The 13,525-nt window shown below is 35.6% G+C and overlaps 2 pseudogenes; both read left to right on the forward strand.

The window, feature by feature from the left end:
* The first annotated feature begins 151 nt into the window (after nt 1-151).
* LOC111206497 lies at nt 152-2,898 on the forward strand (annotated as a pseudogene).
* Nucleotides 2,899-5,463: 2,565 nt separating this feature from the next.
* LOC125587352 lies at nt 5,464-10,636 on the forward strand (annotated as a pseudogene).
* The last annotated feature ends 2,889 nt before the right edge of the window (nt 10,637-13,525 follow it).

The following is a 13,525-nucleotide window of genomic DNA, read 5'->3' on the forward strand; positions in this document are numbered from 1 at the left end:
CAAAAATGATCGTGAATGTGTGGGATGATTGGAATTCCAATTCCAAAACAAATTTCAGTTTTTATTCCATTTTGTTTATCATTCCAATTTTCTCCATTCCACATATAATTATTCCTTTTATTCCATGTATTCCTATTAGGAATAACCAGTTACAGCCGTGTGGCGCTTGCAATCAAAAAGCAAAACATTCTACCACTGTTTTTTGGGCAACGAATGTAGCCAAATCTACCACAAAGAATGTCTTGAACCTCAACCTGAGATCAAAGTCCCTTATCATCCCAAACAACCTCTCCAACTTCTTTTTCCATCTCCCAATACACTTCATCTGTGGAGCAGCAATTACAAGTGTAATTGTTGTGGAGAAAACACTAAAAATTTCTATTACTCTTGTTCTATTTGTGATTTTAATTTACATCCTCTTTGTGCAATAAATTTGAACAGCCTTTCTATAAACTACCCAAAAAGGCACGACCATACACTCACATACTTCCCTCGAGTAAACTCCTTAACTTGTGATGTTTGTGCATTGGGTAATGATAAACATTTCATCTACGTTTGTTACCAATGTGATTTCCTCGTCCATTATACGTGTATCTACTTACCAACCACAATTAGAATATCCCGTCATTACCACCGTCTTTCTTTCATTACTCATATTACTAATAAGAATTGGTCGTCTTGTGGAGTTTGTCGCCAAGGGGTTGAAAAAAATTATGGACAATACTCTTGTGTGAAGGATTATTGCGATTATGTTGTTCATTCTAAATGTGCAACACGAGAAGATTTATGGGACGGAAAAGAACTTGAAGGAGAACCAGAAGTCGAGTATGAAGATATTAAGGCGTTTAAAGAGATAAGCAACGGAGTTATAGAACATGACAGTCATCCATATCATCACATGAGACTTGAGAAGAAGGAGAATGGTAGAGTGGAAGACGGAAAACGGTGTCAAGCGTGCATCCTTCTTATCTATGAATGTAGCATTTATAGTTGCATGCGGTGTGATTTTATCCTCCATGAAACATGTGCGCATCTTCCTCGTAAAAAATGGCATCCGCTGCATGCCCATCCACTTACTCTACAAGTGGCTCATCAACGTAGATTCGAGTGCGTAGCTTGTGAAAACCATTGTTGTGGTTTTGCATACACGTGCTACGAAGGCGCTTGTTCTTTTCAATTAGATGTACGATGCGCTTTGGTTTCCGAGCCTTTCACTCATGACTCACACCCACACTCCGTTATTCTTAACATCTAACGAAGGCATCAAACTCAGATGTTCAATGTGTGGAAAACTAAAGGAACATTTGAGCTGTATCGAATGTTTTAATTTTGTTTTTTGTTTCCGTTGTGCCACTTTACCATATAAGGTGAAGTACAAACATGACGAACATTATCTCACTTTATCCTACAATGAAGATACAGGAGGATACAATTGGTGTGACATATGCGAGAAGGAAACATATCCACATGTTGGGTTTTATAAGTGTGATTCGTTGTGTAGCATCACAGTTCACATTGAATGTATATTGGGGGTAGATCCATTTATGAACCATGGTCAAGGTTTCGTAATCAAAGGCTACATATGGGTTCGGATAATTCCCAACGATGGTCTTACTCGAGAAATTTGCATGGGGTGTCGAAAGCATTGCCGTTACAGAATAGCCTATGAAGCTGATGATTTAAAAGGAAGTAGACTATTACTTTGTTCCATGGAGTGTATATATTCTGTCCTAAAGCTTCCCAAGAATATTTACTCCTAGAGCTGCCCGAGAATGTTTAACATTTGCTTGACCAAAGCGATGTCTTAGTTGTTGGTTCTAGTCCCTGTATTGTAAAATGTGTCTGTGTGATGAAATGTCTAAAGAATAAAGTTGTATCATCCAATCGCCTAAATCATAATTCCTAAGGCTATGTATGATGTATGTTATTGACAAAAACAAATGTATGTTACTGTAGACGAAAAGTGAACGTAACCCATCCTTAAGGGCATCTGTATCGCGCGGTTGTTAGCGCGTCCTTAGCATAATAGGTAATTAATTTAAATCAATTTAAATCAATAATACAGAAAATGTTAGCTCACGTATGTTAATTAAGAAGTTTTAAGTTCGTGTCCTTAGCTGCACGTGTCACAGAGAGAGGGGAAGGAGTGTTCGGTGTTGGGAAAGTCTTCCATCTCTTTCGACGAAATCATTCGCATCGTCTCCCATCTCTCTCGACGGTTTCCCTCCACCGAGCTCTCGACCGCGGACTCCGTCGAACCTTCCGGCGATCTGTCCCATCTCTCCCATCTCTCCCATCTCTCTGTCGATCCCAATCTGTCGCCCTCAATCCCTCGCCCTAAATCTCTCCAACGAAGCTCTCCAACCAATATTTTGGTCCTACCAATAATCTTTCATTTTCTAATTGTCCTTAACTAAATCTCTTAACATAACAAAAACAATAAATTAATCTAAGGACCAATTTTTTGGTCCTAGCAATGCGGATGCCCTAAGGTAAGGGACACGAGACGGTGCTTTAGAAAGTTTGAACAAGCATTTAATGATACCGTACAGTACAGACCAGAGCGCGAGGTGGTTGACAAAAACATATGACTCTCTACTCGATTTTCTAGATAATGACAGATATCTTCTCTTCTTTTATATGTACGATTGTACGGTATGTCTTTTAAATGATAAGATATACAACTACACGTATTATCTTTGACTACTATAATACAGACCCAGCATGCACTTCAAGATGTCTGAGTTTCAGTGAAAAAAATATTGTATACATGCAAACCTAAATAGCTTTTGTATTGGTAACTTTACTTGTTCTACTACACATTTGTAGGCCTGGGCATTTTGGATATCGGTTCGGTTCGGTTCGGGTATTTCGGGTTTCGGGTAGTTCGGGTAGGGACTAGAGGATCCATTTAGTACTTAACCTATTTTCGGTTCGGTTTGGTTCGGATAGTTTCGGGTTCGGTTCGGTTCGGATAGTAAATGTAGGAACCGGAAAATATCCGGAAAAAGTTCGGTTCTCATTTGGATCCGGTTCGGGTTCGGATAGTTCGGGTAGTTCGGATAATTTGGATAAAATATCGGTTATTTAGGGTAAAATATCAAATAATTATGATGATTTAGATAAAAAAAATGGATATTTCGGATTACTTTGGATATTTCGGATAAAACTATTCGGTTAGTTTCGGATACTTTCGGGTAGTTTGGATACTTTATAATAATTTAGTTATCCTCAACTATTTTCAGATACTTTTAATAGAATTTTAAATTAAATATATATATTTAGTGATGTTATATGTATATATAATTAATATTTTTATATATTCGGGTAACCGTTCGGTTCTCGGTTTGGTTTCGGTTCGGTTCAGTTATTTCGGATATTAAAATATAGGAACCGTTCGGGTATTTGAGGGTATTAGTCCGGTTCCGGTTTCGGGTATTTCGGTTCGGTTCCGGTTCGGTTCTTCGGTTCCGGTTATTTTGCCCAGGCTACACATTTGTATAACTTTACAAAGACAAAAAAAAATTGAAGCAGAGACTAACTATATATCTTAAATATCTTTAATTAATTAAAAGATAGATTTAAGAGGAAGTTGCAGAGAAATAGAGCTTCTATTTGGGCTGCTAAACCGTGTTCTTATGAGGCCCCACTATTCTCAGGAGAGCAAAAAAAGAGAACACAAATAAGGAACGTAAGAGCACCTCCAATGGTGTTTACCCACCATTGGAGTACTTAGCATTAATTTAATTTTTTTTTTTTGAATAGTTAAGGACTCTAATCAGAAATATTGGTCCAATGGTGTTATCCGTTTTAGAATCCTTAAAAAAAAAAATTAAACAAGAAAATTTGAAAATGTTATTTTTATTGAAACACAAAAAAAAAACATACAACAATTAAACATTTTCATCATTACCAAATTTGTTCCAAAGATTTTGAATCAAATCAAATTTAAGTTGTTCATGTATATATTGGTCATGAACTTGGCTACGAATTTCAAGCATAGCACGGAAATTTGAAGGCTTGCGAGCATATGACATATCCACCTCTGAAGTTCTACTCGATTCGCCTTCTTCAAACTCTGATATATCACACTGAGTATATCCATTGCGTTCATTTTCTACGATCATATTGTGCAGTATGATACATGTTCGCATAACCATCCCGATTTGTCTCTTGTCCCACAAAATAGCCGGGTTTTTGACTATTGCAAATCGAGCTTGCAATACTCCAAAAGCATGCTTTACAAACTAAACCATTAACCGACACTCCTATCCGTTTCTATCAAACTAATAAGTTCTAACTAAGCGACTATAGTTTTGTTAGGGAAAGAAGAATGGTTACTAACCTCAGTGGAGTCGCTCAAGATCAGCCACCCGCTCTCCCAGCCTTCTAACCTGTGACTGCATTTCAAAGTAAAGAAATAAACAATGAGTTACAAATCTACAACAAACAAGTATCTTTACTGAAAGCATAAACATACCTTAAGTGCTTTACACTCTCTCAGAAGCTTGTCATGATCGTGAACGCGTTGTTTGAGCCTCTCGACCTCTTCTTCCACAGCCATGACCCATGGTTGCCTGAAATAAAGACCGTCATTCTGCCAAACAAATAAAGGGAAACTAATCAGACAATAAACAAATATCTTAGTAACATAATCAACATAATCAACATAGATAGAGAATCAATACTAACCTCGAAGTCTTTGCAAATGAAGAACCTTTTCCCGGGGAGGTAGTCATATGTATCAACTTCATCTACGGTCCTCTTCATGATTGATCCACAGGGGCACAGTTGGGGAATGCCCTGTTGCGCATTTGCAACGAAATCAACCTGGCTGATGTACGCTTTGTGTGCCTTCATATCTCGGAGTTCTTCCTCCATATCAGTACCTGCAACGAAATAATTTGAAAAGGAAAACCATTATTAGTCGATTCTTAACCCACGACAAACCCCTAGTTCATAATAAATCCAGGCGAAAATAAGAAAGAACCAAACTTTTAAAGAAAACCCTAATTTGATTTGAACAATTAGGGTTTTCTCAATCCCCAACCTCTAATCGCCTCGACAACATCAAACCATCACCAACAGAAGAAGAAAATAGAAACCCCCGACGAAAACCCTAATTCGATTGAAATCCCCAAAATAATTTCAAACCCTAAATCGTTTAACGCCACAATCGAACCCTTTGAACCGATGAAATTGAACGAAATCAAAAAGAAGGAGAGGTCGGATTATCTTCCAAAAGGCCGGTCGTGACTCGCCTCTCTATCGCCGCTCTATCGCCTCTTCGTCGCGTCTCGGGTTTTTTTCTTGCCTCGACAAAGTGAAAGACGACGCGTCTTTCTTTCTCTTCCCACACGAAACACCACCCTGCCAGCGCATTACGTACCCGGGCGGACTAATCCTTAACTTAGGATTAATCCTTAGCTTTAGGGGTTATTTTAATAGTTTTTTAATCGGCAAATGGAAGAGATTACGGCTAAGGACCCCCTTAAATCATGCGTTGGACGTGCTCTAACTGCATTAAATGTTTAGTCCTAACCATGATATGCCTATATAAAATCTAGATTCTCTAATCCAAAACAATGCAACAACTCCACCATTAGAAAGCTACAATGCAAGAAGAAGTTGAACCTTTTCATTAGAAAGCTACAAACTTGCTGCTTATTCACAGATTATCCAAGAGGGTTGAAGATTGTGGTGAGTTTGAGGAAGAGGGTAATGGTGCAACAACGGTTCCCAGTGATGTTAAAGAAGGGCATGTGGCAGTGATTGCTGTAAAAGGAGAGAGAGTTGTGAGGTTTGTTTTTGAGCTTCAAGAATTGTACAAACCTGAGTTCAGGAAACTGCTTGAACATGCGGGAGAGGAGTTTGGGTTTCAACCTAGAGGACCTCTCACCATTCTCTGTCAGCCAGAAGAAGTACAGAAGATTTTACAAGAAATTAGGAAAGTATTGTAAACGGGTTTGCCTATGAAGGAGGAGCACAAGCTGTTTCTCATCAGGGTGTTGATACCGTTGCATAAGCCTAAACCGATAGAGATATATCATCAGCAGTTGTCTTATTGCATCGTTCAGTTTGTGGAAAAGGATTATAAGCTAGCGGATACAGTCATCAGGGGGTTGTTGAAGTATTTGCCTGTGACGAATTGCACCAAGGAGAATCTCTTCCTTCAGGAACTTGAAGAAGTTCTTGAGGCAACGCAGCCTGTTGAGTTCCAGCGTTGCATGGTTCCATTGTTTCAACAGATTGCTCGCTGCCTCAATAGCTCTCACTTTCAGGTTAGTTATCGTGTTATACATATCACCTTAAAGCTGGATATTTTGCATATTTAGCTAATTATGTTTTGGAATTAATTTAGCATATTGAGGCAATGAAAATTGAGATATTGTTTGCTAATGTCTTCTGTGCGTATCACCTTCAAGTCAATTTTGTTTTTGAGAAAAAAGTAAAATTTTCACTTGAATCTGATTCTTCCACCTTCAAGTATGGAACGGGCTTTGGTACTAAGAATGTGTTTGTGATCTTCTGTCCAACTTATTTTTTTCTATGGAAATTTTGTGGAAACTTTATGTTATATAAAAGCAGGCAAGGATATTCATTGTGACGATAACGGAGAGATGGATTATCAGAACACTATAACTAAAAACCATTCATCTCTTGTTAAGAAATTTATCAGTTTTGTTTCCGTATAAAAAAAAAAGAGTTCAAACTATGTCTAGATTTTGAGTTCCTCCCAGTTATATTATTCCACAGTTGTTTCAAATTTTTGTTTGTCAATGGTGTTTAAGCCTTTTTCAATTGTTATACTGGCAAAACTATTCGATACTTACCAACAAATATTGAATTAGTTTCTGTCAATTGACCAATACAGATATAAAATCTTACTATATACAGAGAAATGGAGTTAGTATAATATCTAAACAACCATCAATATATAATTGTCAAGCGAGCTTTAGATCAGAAGGTCAATCCATTATATAATTGTCAAGCGAGTGTTGGATCTGAAGGTCGCGTGTTCCATCTTTGCTCACGGCAATTTGATATTTTTTTCTTGAATCTAGCCATTTGATTTAATGTGCTTAACTAATCCACGTTGTCTCAAGTTACTCCCTTCTTGTTGTGTCTCTCTGTTTGTGGCATTATTGTCTTTGTGCTTAAAGCTGACCTGACCACGCTAGCTAATTAACAGTGGTAAGAAGAAGAGACCACGGTTAGTTGCTGGACGAGAAAAGAGTGGTAGAGGAGGAACGGCTACCTCAATTTAGCCTGAAAGGTGCGTATAACTTGTCTTCTTTGTGATGAAGTTGCTATTGGTTTCTCATTGATTTGTTTGATTAGCAGAATCCTCACACAGGTTACCTTATATATTTCATAAAAATACGGAAATGAAACGTTTTTGCATTCTTTTGTACATATGCACTGAGAGGTTCTTTGAACTGTCTTTAACAGCAGCAAGATGATGAGGAGAACATAAGAAGATGACTCAATGCTGCCGCTGGTCGACACCGATTGATCCGGCATGGAACCATGGCTCTTGGCCTCTTGCGACTAGAATACAAAATTTAAACCGTACCAAATTTAATTAGTTTATTCAATAAAGTAAATACTTAGTTTAGTTTATTAGATTCCTTTGGAATAACAAGAAAGAATTGGGGACAAGAGTCACATAAGAATTTTTTACAAAAGAGGTATATTAATATAGTTAGCACCTTGAGTGTGGCATTTAAACAAGTATGGTGCTGTTCGTCTGTGAAAATGCAAATTGATGTTCGTTTTATACATTATAATGCTACATCCAGATGGATCACCCAGTTGAATTTTTAAAAATTCATCTCAAATTATCATTCAAGTGAAGGTGAGTCTTGATGGTGCATTTCGATGTAAATGCATCTAGTTCAGTCCAAAATGATAAATGACAAATAATTTTAAAAAAATCAAAATATTATTTTCAAACCAAAAATTCTATTTTTTCATATATATTTTTCCGACATAACCGAAAAATGCATTTTCTCGTCAAAACTGAAAAACAAAATTTTCCGTCAAAACCGCAAAAATTCATTTTCCGCAAAAAACGTAAAAACGATTTCCATAAAAACACATTTTCGGCCAAAAACGTAATAACACACTTTTCCGCCAAAACCGTAAAAACGTATTTTCTCGCCAAAAACCGCAAAACGCGTTTTCCCGCCAAAACCGTAAAAACGCATTTTCCCGCCAAAACCGGAATAACGCATTTTCCCGCCAAAATCGGAAAAACCCATTTTCCCGCCAAAACCGGAAAAACGCATTTTCCCGCCAAAACCGGAAAAATGTATTTTCCCGCCAAAATCGCAAAAACGCATTTTCCCGCCAAAATCGCAAAAACGCATTTTCCCGCCAAAATCGCAAAAGCGCATTTTCCCGCCAAAACCGGAAAATGCATTTTCCCGTCAAAACCACAAAAACGCATTTTTCCGTCTAACCCGCAAAAACACATTTTTCCGTCTAACCCGCAAAAACGCATTTTTCCGTCTAACCCGCAAAAACACATTTTTCCGTCTAACCCGCAAAAACGCATTTTTCCGTCTAACCCGCAAAAACGCATTTTTCGTCAAAACACATATTTTCCGCCAAAACCGCAAAAAGTACACTTTTTCCGCCAAAACTACAAATAGTATTTTCTGCCAAACCCGCAAAAACATATTTTTCGCCCAAACCACAAAAATGCACTTTTTCGTCAAAAACACATTTTTCCTCAAAACCCGAAAAAATATTTTCGCCAAATCCGTAAAAAATGCTATTTTTCCGCCGAAACGTAAAAAAAATATTTTAGTCATTTTATTAACAAGTCCACCTGGATGCAGATGAAGTTAAAAAATAAAAAGTAAACGAACATAGTTGCATTCATCTGGATGCATAGACGAAATGAAAAAACGAACAACACCGAGATGGATCATCTAGATAAGACACCCAGATGGACCATCTGGATGCATCTTTTCAGATGTACAAATGAACATGGCCTATATATACCAAAATACTTTGCCTGAACTGATATGTTATTCTAATCTCTACCCTTTGTATGCGTAAATCTATGTATCTGAATTTCTTTTAGCCACCTATATATATCGTGGGATTCTGCAAAACTCAAATTAAACCACTCTTCAAATTTCTTACGTACAACCTCAACATCTTTTGTACAAGCCATATGGCAACAACACCTTTTGTACAAGACATGGACTCCCTCAACCACTCTTCTCCTCCTATAACTTTCTTATGCCCTAGGCTACATTCTCACCCTCTTTCCACCTACGGTTCTGAATTATACGAAGAATTTTTTGAATACATTACCGATTCGTGTGACGTTTGCAATCGTAAAATAAATCATCTCACTGATTTTTGGTGCCAAGAATGTATGAGAGCCTACCACAAAAAATGTGTTGAATGTCCACCGGAGAGAAAAGTGCCTTATCATCCCAAACACCCTCTCCAACTTCATTTTCCATCCCCCAAGAGTACACTTTAGGTAGGGAGCAGCCACTACAACAAGTGTAATTGCTGTGGAGAAAACACTCATGAAGGTTTATATTACTCTTGTTCTATATGTGACTTTTATTTACATCCTGTTTGTGCGATAAGTTTGAACATCCTCTCTATAAACTACCCAAAAAGGCATGACCATACCCTCACCTACTTCCCTAGAATAAACTCCCTAACTTGTGATGTTTGTGCATTGAGTGATGATAAATGCTTCATTTATGTCTGTTATATCAATGCGATTTCGTAGTCCACAACAGGTGTATCTACTTACCAATCACAATCAGAATATCCCGTCATGATCACCGTCTCTCTTTCATTCTACTTCATCATCCTAATAAGAATTGGTCTTGTGGAGTTTGTCGCCAAAGAGTTGACAAAAATTATGGACGATACTCTTGTGTGAAGGATTGCGATTATGTTGTTCATTCTAAATGTGCAACACGAACTGATTTAATTATGGGACGGAGAAGAACTCGAAGGAGAACCAGATACTGAGGAAGAAAACATTAAGGCGTTCAAAGAGATAGATGATGGAGTCATAGAACATTTCAGCCATCCACATCATAACATGAGACTTGACAAGAACGAGAGTGATAAAGTAGAGGACGGAAAAAGATGTCAAGCGTGCATCCTTCCTATCTATGAAGGTAACATTTATAATTGCATGAGATGTGATTTTATCCTCCATGAAACATGTGCACAACTTCCTCGTAAAAAATGGCATCCACTGCATGCCCATCCACTCGATCTACAAGTGGATCAGAAACGGGAATTTGCATGTGTAGCTTGTAGAAACCATTGTTGTGGTTTTGCATACACATGCCATGAACGACTTTGTTCTTTCAGTTTAGATGTAAGATGCACTTTGGTTACAGAGCCTTTCACTCATGAGTTGCATCCACATTCCTTATTCTAAACATCTGAAGAAGGTATATCCAGAAAGGGATCCATGTGCGGAAAACAAAATAAACATTTGAACTGTACCGAATGTTCTTTTGTTTTTTGTTTCCGTTGTGCCACTTTACCATATAAGGTGAAGTACAAATATGATGAACATTATCTCACCTTATCCTATAAAAAAGATACAGGAGGATACAATTGGTGTGACATATCCTAGAAGGAAACATATCCACATGTTGGGTTCTATACGTGCAATTCGTTGTGCAGCATCACAGTTCACATTAAATGTCTACTGGGGGTAGATCCATTTATGAACTGTAGCCAAAGTATCAAATTCAACAGCAAATGGTTTTCGATAATTCCCATCGACGGTCTTACTCGAAGAAAATGCACGTGGTGTCGAAAGCATTGCTCTTACAGAATAGCCTACCAAATTAATATTAGAAGAAGTAGAATGATATTTTGTTCCATAAAGTGTATTCGGAAAGTTTTCCCTACGTATGAATAATGTAGATCCTTATCCTACTATTGGACTTAATTGGTAAGAATCGTAGCTTTATATTTTTTTTGTTATAAAATAAGTGATGTATATTTCTTTTCTGTAGTTATAAATATTTTTGCTGTGCACTTTGGTTGTAAATTTAGTTATTCACTTGTAAATTTTCTAGAGTCGTGTGCAGGGCCGGCCCTGAAAGTTTGGAGGTCCAAAACCATTTAGTAAAGACTTCAAAAATTTGGGGGCCTAAAATTTTTTTTTTACAAATTAAAGGTCTGTTTACATATAAAAAATTTTAAAAATTTTGGGGGCCCAAGGCGAATGTTTCATTGGGCTTGGCCCAGGGCCGGCCCTGATCGTGTGGCCATGCGACATAGATATCTAACTCTCCTTGCAAGCAACTGTGTCTGACAGACGCCAGTGGTCAGGCATCCGGGGATTAGTCTGTTGGGTCTCGGCCGCCGGATATCCCATGTCAACAACAAAAAAGTTCTAGAGTCAAAATATAAGTGCTGTAAGTATTGTGCTTTCTATAGCAAAAAAAAAAAAGCAAAAAGACAATTTTTTAAAGTTAAAAGATCTTTATAAAACATGATTGGAAATTTTTTTGTGATTTAGAAAAAAATTTGGTTGTGAAAATCTTCTACAACACTTCTAAAACACTTGCCAATCATCACCATTATTTGCCAAGTGATTGTTTAAATTTCTTCTACCACAATCATTCTAAGAAAAAAAATGATGACATATCCTATTTTAAAATATGACATAGATCATATTTAATTATGACATAGGTTACCATAATTATGACACTAAATTCTGTTATAAAATTCAAATATAAGATATTAAATATATAAATAGCCATTACCATAATTTAAAAGCATAAAAAATATGGTTTAAATATTCTATTAAAATTATTAAACAAAAATGTTTTTTGTTTAGTTATTGGGTTTTTTTTTAATGTTTATATTGAAAATTTATCCAGATATGGTAAAATTGTAAGAATGTATTTCTTTTTTAAACTTATATTTCATGATTGAATTGATATGTATTGTTCATGTTTCTAATTTTTCTAAATATAGTATCATTAATAATTTTTTTAACTAATAATATAACTAAAAGTATGTAAAATTTTCACATCAAATTAGAATTTGAAAAATATTTTTGTTGATATTTATAATTTTTTCATATTTAACTGAAATTTTGAATTGTATTTTGAACCAGAGCAAAAAAAAACTAGTCAAACCTTCAAATTATAAATTTTATTTGTGTAAAATTTTCGTTAAATATGTTCGTTCGGTGTGTGTTATGTTAATAGATTCATTGAGGTAATTAATAAATTGCTTTAATTGCTTTAATGTATTTTAAGTAAATTCAGTTAATAAATAAATTAAATTTATAACAAAAACTAAATAAATCTGAGCAATATAAATTTTAAATTTTCAAACCATATAAAAACACCTTACAAATGATTAATTTAGGTTTTTATACTGATAAACTAAAAACTATTCTTAAAATATTAATTAAGTTTTTTTTTAATTTTACCAAAAAAATATTATAAATTCGTAGAACTCTCCTACTATAATAATTAGGGGTGAGAAAAAAACCGAACCGAACCAACCGAATCGAAACCGATTCAAACCAAACCAAAGTCTATTTCAAACCATTCGGTTGAAGATTTTTCCAACTCGAATGGTTCGGTTCAGTTAAAACCGAACCCAGAAACCGATGTGTTTTTGTAATTATTTAAATTAAAAATATTAGTAATACCAATATACTAAAATTCTAATACCAAACCACGTATTTTCCATTTTTCATTCATTAACATATTTTCTTCTAACCTAATATGTAATCATCAAAATATTTGATTTAAAAAAATAGAAAACTCTGTATTTTTGTATTCTTATATATGTAAACGTGGATGTTAAATCTAAACTTAAAATCTAAAGCAAATTTTATTAAAAACAAAAGTTCTTCTCCATAGCGTCACATGGAAGATGATTCATTGTAGACTTTTTAATAATGATATAAGAGACGTTACTAATGATGTTGTTTTTTTAGTTAACTTTCATTTGTTTTAATTTTTATATACTTTTTGTGACTTTTTAAAGGTTTTAGTTTCAGTTTTATATTTAATTTAGTTCACATAGTTTATATTTATATAAGTTACGTTTTCAAACATAATTTTTTTACAAAAAAATAAACTAAAAAGAACCTAATTAAACTGATCCAATAAAACAAACCGAACCAAATATAAACCAAACCGAACACAAACCGAACCGAACCAAACCAAGCTAACTATGGTTTATTTTAGTTGGAAAAATACTAAAACCGAACTAACCAATTCGAACCGAACTGAGAATCCGAAGTGCCTACCCCTAATAGTAATGTCTTTGGACTGGGCGAGTGACACATTGTTATACACGCGCATTAAGAATATGTGCAACATTTTCTTTACGAAAGCAATGCCTTAGTCTAGTCCCTAGATTTAAAAATGTGTTTGTGTAATCAAATGTCTAAAGAATCAAGTTGTATTACCCAATCGCCTAATAAATTGTAAGGTTATATCATGGATGTTACTGACGACTACTTAACGTAACCAATCTCTCACTT

The sequence above is a fragment of the Brassica napus genome, chromosome C5 (assembly GCF_020379485.1).
Source record: "Brassica napus cultivar Da-Ae chromosome C5, Da-Ae, whole genome shotgun sequence".
NCBI lineage: Eukaryota > Viridiplantae > Streptophyta > Magnoliopsida > Brassicales > Brassicaceae > Brassica > Brassica napus.